At 41.6% G+C, this 8,940-nt stretch overlaps 1 pseudogene; it reads left to right on the plus strand.

Moving 5' to 3' along the window:
* Positions 1–575: 575 nt before the first annotated feature.
* LOC138016284 (adenosine receptor A2a-like) lies at positions 576–1,441 on the plus strand (annotated as a pseudogene).
* The last annotated feature ends 7,499 nt before the right edge of the window (positions 1,442–8,940 follow it).

Here is an 8,940-nt window from a genome sequence, read left to right on the forward strand (position 1 = left end):
GGTAGGAGCGCAAATGACAAGAATGAGAAATATAATGTCCGCTTTTATTACCAACGTTGCGGTGGGACAAAACACGAAATTAAAGGATTAAAATTTATTATAACAGCCTAGGAGCTCGTGATGTCTTTCTCCTCTGCAATACACGATCATTCATCATTTGTTGTGTTCTAAGACAAGAAATGGTGAACTGGTCATCCACTGGTCATCACTGCTTTTATTTGGTGTGAGTACTTGGTAACTCTTAGATCATAAAAAGAACTGCGAAACCGAATGAGCTAAAAAAAAATGATGAAAACAATAGCTAAGAAAACAAAGAAAAACTTGTCGGGTTCTTACGACACCAACAGCGCTCTGCATTTAATAATAGCTTTGTCACTATAGAGCTATTAACGAAGAACAACGCGCACTCGTCGCGATATTGAATCATCGGGATCATAAGAAACAGCAAACAATTAATATTTGCGGCACATGTAGTGTTCACTGTAAAGCAGATTAGTACGCTGAATGTTACGACAGGTTCTCTTTTCGATCAAACGCAAAAGCCAAGTCAGAAAGCCTCAGGGTGTACCATAGGCATGTTAACAACGTCCGCAATTACATTCTTTGTCATTCATACACTTGAGGCGGTACTCATCATCACTGGAAATTTGCTTGCACTATTTGTGTTCTGGTCTACGAATCTCCGTCAGCAAAATTTTGTCTTCTCCTGATCAATCTGGCGATAGCTGATTTGCTTGTGGGGATAGCGGAACCTTTCGTCCTGGCTACGGAGAAAATTCCGAGAATGCCGCATGAGATGCGGGGACATGAAGGAAACACAAGAAATCCCTCATCATCCCTTCAAGTGTTTGCATCTAGCTCGTCGGTGTTTTTTCTGGCTCTGATTTCTCTGGAACGGGTATTTTCGGTGTTATGGCCGCTTCACCATCGTAGAGCAAAACTTCAAAGCTACACTTGGGGCATCGTCATTGCCTGGTTTGCAGGACTAGTGATGTGTATTCTTTCGTTGCTGACTCTGTATTTAAGGAAGGCGCACAGCGCTTATGTTTCTGCAACTATTCATTCTTGTCTTTTTGTTTCATTGCTGGTTATCTGTGTCAGTTATGTTACAATACGTGCTCGACTGCGCTTTACACCAGGCAACCATTCAAACCACCAGAATGTGCGACTTTCCAGAACAATGTTCGCCGTGATTGCTGTTTCGCTTGTGTTCTGGTTGCCAGCTTTTGTTGTATACAGTGCAAAAGGATTCTGCCCACCATGTTTTCCTCATCTTTTGATGCCGTTGGTGAATGCTCTGCATCTGGCAAATTCCATGGTGAACCCTTTCGTGTATGCTTTCAAGATGCCAGCATTTAGGAATGCTCTTCGAAAACTCTGGCGTAGGCGACGCAAGAACGTTGAAATAAGACCTGCTCGTGCGAGGTTTGGTTGGCATTAATATGGTGTCTCCACAAGACCTTTTTGATTTTTTTTGGTAGTTTTCGTAATGCACCCCCGGCTCAGATTAACAGAAAGGATCATTATTTTCAAGTTCTTATTGAGTTAAATACATTGAAGCAGTCTACTTGGAGTCTAAATAAAACGACCTGATAGAGCCAATTTATCAGTATACCGAGACATGATTCTGACATTGTTTATTGCTCCAAAAACCCATAAGGGTTGAAACGTGTAACGCGCGTTCACAGCTTCCGAATATTCAGTGCGAACTGATTGGTTGAATGTTTCAGTGCTAAGTACCATATTTGGAAACCCCTCGCTCTCTTTGTTCCAAATATGGTACTTAGCAAATTGAATATTCAGAAGCTTGTTTCCCAGTACACAAGGGGCCGTTACACGTTTCAACCCTTATGGGTTTCTGATTGCTCTTATTTCTGTCACTAGATGGCATCACAACTGAAATGAGACAGGTGAAGAGAAAAAGCTACGGGAGGTTTTTCAATTTCCTTGGAAAGTTTCAATTCAAATATAAGAGCTTTTACTTTTTCACCTCCTGAAAAAAAAAACTCAACTTAATTTCTGCTTTTGACGTTTCACGCTAAGGGTCTAACATGTTCCAAGAGTAGAAAGCGGCACTGTCCAACACACCTCTCAATTGGTTTTTATAATTAACAACTATTCACCGAAGTGGAGGTGGCTAGCGGTGGATATATACTAACACATTGAGATAATATACAGCACAAAAAATTAATTTGGATGTTTTCTTCACTTGTCACGGATGCAAATCGGGACGCCATTTCTTCCCGAATTGCTCGGAGGTAAATAGCAGAGGACATTCGGAGTTTGACGAGCCAATCCGCGCCGGCGTGCAACGCTATCCACTGTTTTAGTATCCGTTGAATAGTGCAGTTACCCTAACCCATAAAATGAAAGCTAACATTTCAGAGAGTGCCTAGGGCCTAATCACTGAAACGAGGGCTTAGGCTTAATCAATAAATTAGTGAGTCTCGTTGACTCATGACTCATGACTCATTGACTCATAGACCATATGACTCATAAATCATGGGACCTCCTGTTAAAAACGTGACGGTGCTTGAGTTTCAACAAAATGAGCTTCAAATTTGGCAAGAATTTGTGACCCTGATGAATAATAAAGCAGTTGCTATTTCCAAAACGATGGAATTACCTGGTGATAAATAACCTCGTCTAAGAGAGTAAATCTTGGACTTTGCAGAAACAATGGTCAACCTCAAGAGATGGGCGATTGTGATCTTTGTGTTGAATTCGCACATGTCTTGTCAATCTTTAAAACACTTGAAAGAAAAAAAAGCCAAACTAACAAAACAAAAACCCGGTGTCTTGCCATCATTTTGACACAGATGTATCCTTTGTTTCGCGAGTAAACATACAAGGTAACTTGAAAACGGCGCCCGTTGGATTCGATGTCACTTTCGATTTTGCGATTTACTTGTGCAGCCAAAAGTACGTGAACGAGACAAAAATCTCCCAAAATGTTTTTCCTTTATGCATAGTAACTTTTTATATTCTCAGTTCAAAAATTAAGTTGTTTTCACGTCGAAAATTTTGTTGCTGACGGCAAAATGTTTTATTCTCGATCGACACTTCCTGAAACTTTCTCTGGTCTTCCTCAAAACTGTGTATCAATATTTATTTACTTTTGCACCAATATTTGTTTCGCATAAAGCAGGCTAACAAAATCTGTACCTCGCTTAGTTCGCATTTTTGAGCGTTAAATTAGAATTTTCGGTCTATTTTTCTGTTACAAAGTGGTATACTTTTTAGGTCACCCATCCAGATACTAACCCCGCCCGACTGGGTTTAATTCAGTGAACTGTTGTTTTAGAAACAAAAATTTGGTTTTATCAACGGAGTTGATAATGTAAATTGGCCACCGTACAGAGATTCTAAAAGCTGACGTTTCGAGCGTTAGCCCTTCGTCAGAGCGAATCCAAGCCTCCTGTTAAAGCCTCAGAATGCACGCTCAAACTTGAGGTAAAAAAGAAGTTGTAAGGGAACTTGAAAGTGATCAAAATGTCAGCCTCGAAGCCAATGTTTATCGGTTCCGTTTTATTTTCTTCAATCTTTCTGGGATTTAGTATTTTACAAGTAACCACATGTCTTGTCAAGGGGCTATTTACCTAACACATCTACCATTACACTATAATGATATACCGTACCAAAACAATATCGTGTACTATTAGAGATCAGTGCACAATAGACCCTTCCACGGTTTTTGGCGCCATCTTGGTTGGGGGGCAAACGCAGCAAAATGTATAGAAAATGTATGGGATTATGGCCAACTTTGAACCCCTTTAGCGCCGCTAAAAAGAGACAGCTTTCCACAGTGATAGTGTCTTGTAAAAGACATTTATACTGAGATTATTTTCATGAAATGTAAAGAACAGATTCAGGCTACAACGACCATAAACGAATTTTTAAGATTCCATACAAACCCTTCTAAAATCATCACGGCAAATTGCCGCGAAATTAGGAACATGAGAAGATTTATTATTCGAATTTACGGATGTCATACCTTGCTTAATGGCCTTATTTTTTGTTGAATGAATGATATCAATAAACTATTTAAAGTAGCGGCAAAAGTTGGAAATCTGTCTCTTTTTAGCGTCGCTACAGCGGTTCAAAGTCGGCCAAAATCGTATACATTTACTGTAAATTTTGCCGTGTTTGCCCCCCAGACAAGATGGCGGTAAAAAACCGTGGAACAGCGCTGTGTTACTGCACTACCACATGTACGCAATGCGTGCCTATTTTTTAGATAATTACGTGCCGTGGGTATGTCGTAAACATTAGAGTTAATTCTCATTAGAGTTAATCCTCAACCCAAGATGAAAGGTTTTGTGAAAAAAAACTTTCTCGAGCATAGCAACGAAGTTTCAAGCAGGCGTTATCTTTATTTGGCTAGTTTTTTGTATCATATCTCTCGCGCACCGGTGGTTCAAGTAGGGAGTTTAAGATCTACGACGCGACGGCAACGAAAACGTCACAAATTTTGCATATTTAATGAGCAAAAACAATAGTTTTGCACGCTCTGCACGTGCAATTTTAGTTTTTGTACATTTCTTTCACGTTTTCAGCAAATCTACGACGTGAAATGACCAATTCTCAAGTTTTGCGGAGAACGTGAACAAAAGGCAGCGAATTTGAATTTTCTGTCGTAGATTCAATACCGCACCTCCTAATTCAGTTCCTGGAAGGTTACACTAGTTTTTAAAAGATAGAGAAGCCGACATAACGACGAAAAAGATTAATAAACCTGAACTTGCAATTTTAAATGACGTTTTCGTTACCGTCGCGTCGCAGATCTTAAACTCCCTAGTTGGTTGAGCACGGGGCTGTCACGCGGAAGGTCTTGAGTTCAACTCCTGCCGGACCAACACTCAGGGTCTTTAAATAACTGAGGAGAAAGTGCTGCCTTTGTAATTACATCTGCAAATGGTTAGACTCTCTAGTCTTCTCGGATAAGGACGATAAGCCGGAGGTCCCGTCTCACAACCCTTCAATGTTCATAACCCTGTGGGACGTAAAAGAACCCGAACACTTGTCGCAAAGAGTAGGGCATGTAGTTCCCGGTGTTGTGGTCTGTCTTCTGTGGTGTATCATGGTTGGAGGGGTAAATTCTTGGAGATATTAGCTACACCAAGCTACTCTAAAACTCCGAGGATAAAAGAAAGATATATGATGATATGATGCTCATCTTCTGGCCCCAGTTATTCCAAAGGTGGATGGCGCTATTCACCGGATAAATCACTATCCATTGGATAGCGCAATTGGTGTCGCTACGACTTATCCACTGGATAGTGATTTATCTGGTGGATAGCGGTGTCCACCTTTTGAACAATTGGGACCTGGAGTATGATTTCAGCGAAATATAATCTCTGGTTGTTTCCTCGTACGTCTGCACCATTCAAGTGGACGAGGAAGACAGTACAATTCAGCTCTATTTTCATGAAACTAAGAAGTTCGTAGCGTAATAAAAACATGTAAAAACCCAACCCCATTAAAATGAATCGTGTGATGTTCGGAAAAGATGAAAAGGAATGGCACGAGTATAAGTGATGTTCGAAAGAGAAGGAAAGGAATGGCGCGAGTATAATGGAGATGATGATGGAGTGCAGGGAAATGTTTACACATCGGCTTTTTACAGACGTTTTATGATAAAAAGTGAGGTTAGGGGAACCGGGAGAGATGGACTTGCTTTACAGTCAAAGCAATTCAAGCGTTCCTCTAACGAGCGGATTAACCCTTACCTCAACGAGCAGCTTCACCCTGGCGAGCGGATTAACCCTAACCCTTATCAGCTAGCTAAGTTTTGGAATGCGCTACCTGTGATTTTGTCCCTACCACTGAGTTAACAGGTTTTAAAATGAGAATCCAGGGCCACATTTTGTATAGCCGCTTTTTTTCCTTTTTTTTTTTTTTTTTTTAATTACATGTTCTATAAATATATTATATTTTGTTATGTATCCGTATTTGCTATGTAGTTTAGCTGTAAACGTAATGTCTCGAATTAAGATAGCAGCTCTTCTAGTTGCTCTGAAATTCGAGAGAAAAGAAAGTCTATGCGTGTCTGTTACCTTTAGCAGGGCGCGTGCGTACACTTTGTATTCCGTGACTCCAGTGCTTACCATATGAGAGAGAAAATGACTTTTCCCTTCAATATATATGCCGTCGAATTCTTACCTTAAACTGACAAGGGCGGTTTGGAGCTGTGAGTAGGCGTGGGATTTGTCACATATGGTTTAGGGGCCGACATATCTCTCCCTCAATGCCGTACCGGGAGGCAAGGTCGGTAGCAGAAAGCAGCGAAGGGCCAACTGCGTCCAAAAGCGATCGCACGGGCCGAAATCCCGGGATGACTCGTTTGGTACGACGCTCCAGAGCCACGTCTGGAGGTACTGCACTTTTTCTCTCTTGTTCAAACATTCCGTCAGCGCATGCCTAAATGTTCTGGCTCTCCGATACGTAGCCATTCTCGTCACCAGAACCCCGGATCTTATGTTGTGTGCATGACCCTGGGATCTGGGAAACTCTATGTACGAGAACATGCGCCGACGGCTCATGGGGTGTATTGAAGACATAGGGCACTTCCTGGGTTGAATGTTGTTGCTCTGTGATGGCTTAATGCCAAAGGCATTCTTTTGTCGAGGGGCAGAGAAATCGTCTATTAAATCCTTGTACATTATGCCAGTGCGAGTGGAGCGATATTTTGAGCCAAAGCTGTCAAATAAGAAAATAAGAGAAAACACAACTGACTATTTCATCAAAAAGTCACTGCTTACGAGCCAGAAGGCCCATAAGGCCGGCGCTTATCTCCGGTTTCAGTAGCATTAAGCGACTAGGAGTATTTATACTCCCCCCTGGATGGGATGCTAGTCCATCGCAGGGTTACCCCCAGCATTACGCCGGTACCCAATTATACACCTGGGTGGAGAGAGGCACCGTGAAAGTAAAGTGTCTTGCCCAAGAACACAACGCAACGACCCCGGCCAGGCCCCGAACCCGGACCAATCGATCCGGAGTCGAGCGCACTAACCATGAGGCCACCGCGCCTCCCTCATTATTTCATCAAACTGGATTTGAATTCGCCAGCTTAGAAAGGAGAGGCGAGAAAAAAAAACCCCAGCGAGATCACGGTGATCACTGGGGGTGCTAAAGGCACTGGTGCCGGGACCACACGATGGGCGTGGCAATGTGGGATGCGTGTTATGCGCATTATTTTTTATGCTCCTTGTTGGGGGACTGGAAACTAGACATTTCAAGGCATTTTTCAGTTATTATCAAATAGACGAGAATCGACGTTTTTGCCATTCGTGAAAAGCCTGTCTGACAGATTTAACTGTTTCTTTCTATACATGATTCTATTTTCTCGCTAAGGAAATCCCGAAATTTTGAGGTGGGGTCGTACGCCTACTTTTTGAGAAAAAGGCCTTGATTTGTCTAGTTTCCAATCCCCCCTCGAGGAGCTTGGTCGCTATATTTTAGCATTTCTCCCTGATTTCCATTTATTTGTTAGGTAAAATTACATTTTACATCAATTGCAGTGACCAACACTTCAGAAGAAACATCCTGTTGCTTTAATGTCACAGATTTCAAAATTTTGATCTTTTTCTTAGGAAAATTGTAGTAAGCCACCTTAAGCCAGTCATGTTTGAGGACTTCACGCGCCATTATTAGTCGGGCTTAATGGAAATGGCTTGGACGGCTGGGTTTGATAATCCAGGCGTTGTTGACGGGCCTAGGTTCCTCTCAACATTTCCTGAGAGAAACAATAGAGCTATAAGGAGTTTCAAACCAGTTTGCCTGGAGTGCTTGTGGACAGTACTCAGCGGCATGGCGGACTGACTCGATTTGAGCGTTAAAAAACAATGTGCATGTATTCGTTCGTCATGGTGCACTTTCGAAGGAGAACGCAGATCCAATCTCTTCAGTGTGTCTCTTGATGGTGTACTCAACAAGTTTGGTAGATAACCAAAACTGACAAGATTGTACATACAAGGAGGTAAAAAGCAAAGTTGCAAGGACTGAGAAATGCACCGCCGCCATCACGCCGCCAAGACCTATCAGTTCGTCGGTCTCTCTATTTGGCCTTAGTGCGAAATCCTCTAGCTACTGTACTCAAGTCTGGAGCCCTCAGACAGTTACTCTATTGTACAGCTTGGAAAGAATACAGCGCCGGGCCACCAAACTGATTTTGTCACTACCAGTTTAGGACTTTTGTGCCCTTGTGTTACTGCCACGAATACTTGGACCTTGTATATCTCTTCAAGTCCATTGCAAGCGATCCATACATCTCTTTAAATATTTCTATGAGAAGCACGCGTTTCACAGATCCGTCAAAAGGCTTAATTTTAAATATACCGAGATCTAAAACCGTCACTTTTCAGAACAGTTATTATTGTAGAGCTCCGGGTGTATGGAATATTCTACCACCGCATCTCAGGGACTGCAGCATCCCCATAAGCCAATTCAAGAAGGGACTATATTCCTATTATATGAACTTGCAATTGAACAGTCTTTATTTTGATATCGATCGGCCTCAAACGTTTAAATCTGTATTTGTCAAGTACCACGCCTGTCGGCCTATTCCATCGCTTGCTGTTTCAACTTGCTGTTATTAGCCTTATTTCATGTTTATATATTGTTGTATTTTAATTAGTTAAATTAACGGGGATCTTTTGTTGGAGCTGTCGCTCTGTAAGATTACCCGGCCAATTGGCGAAGCCTGTAAATAAATAAAATAAATAAAATAAATCAAAAGGATCGAAAAGGTCAATTTGGCTTAAAATGATGTTGTAAGGAGAAATAGGACAATTCTTTGGCTAGAAAAATCGATTTTCCCTATTTTGTTTCAAGTTATCTATTAAACGATCAGAACTAGCTCAAATTAAATCAATTACCCGGAAAATCCAAGTAATTCTTGCAGCGAAAATAACAGTAAACACCCTTAGGTTTAGCGAG

Source organism: Montipora capricornis, chromosome 9 (genome assembly GCF_036669925.1).
Source record: "Montipora capricornis isolate CH-2021 chromosome 9, ASM3666992v2, whole genome shotgun sequence".
Lineage (NCBI taxonomy): Eukaryota > Metazoa > Cnidaria > Anthozoa > Scleractinia > Acroporidae > Montipora > Montipora capricornis.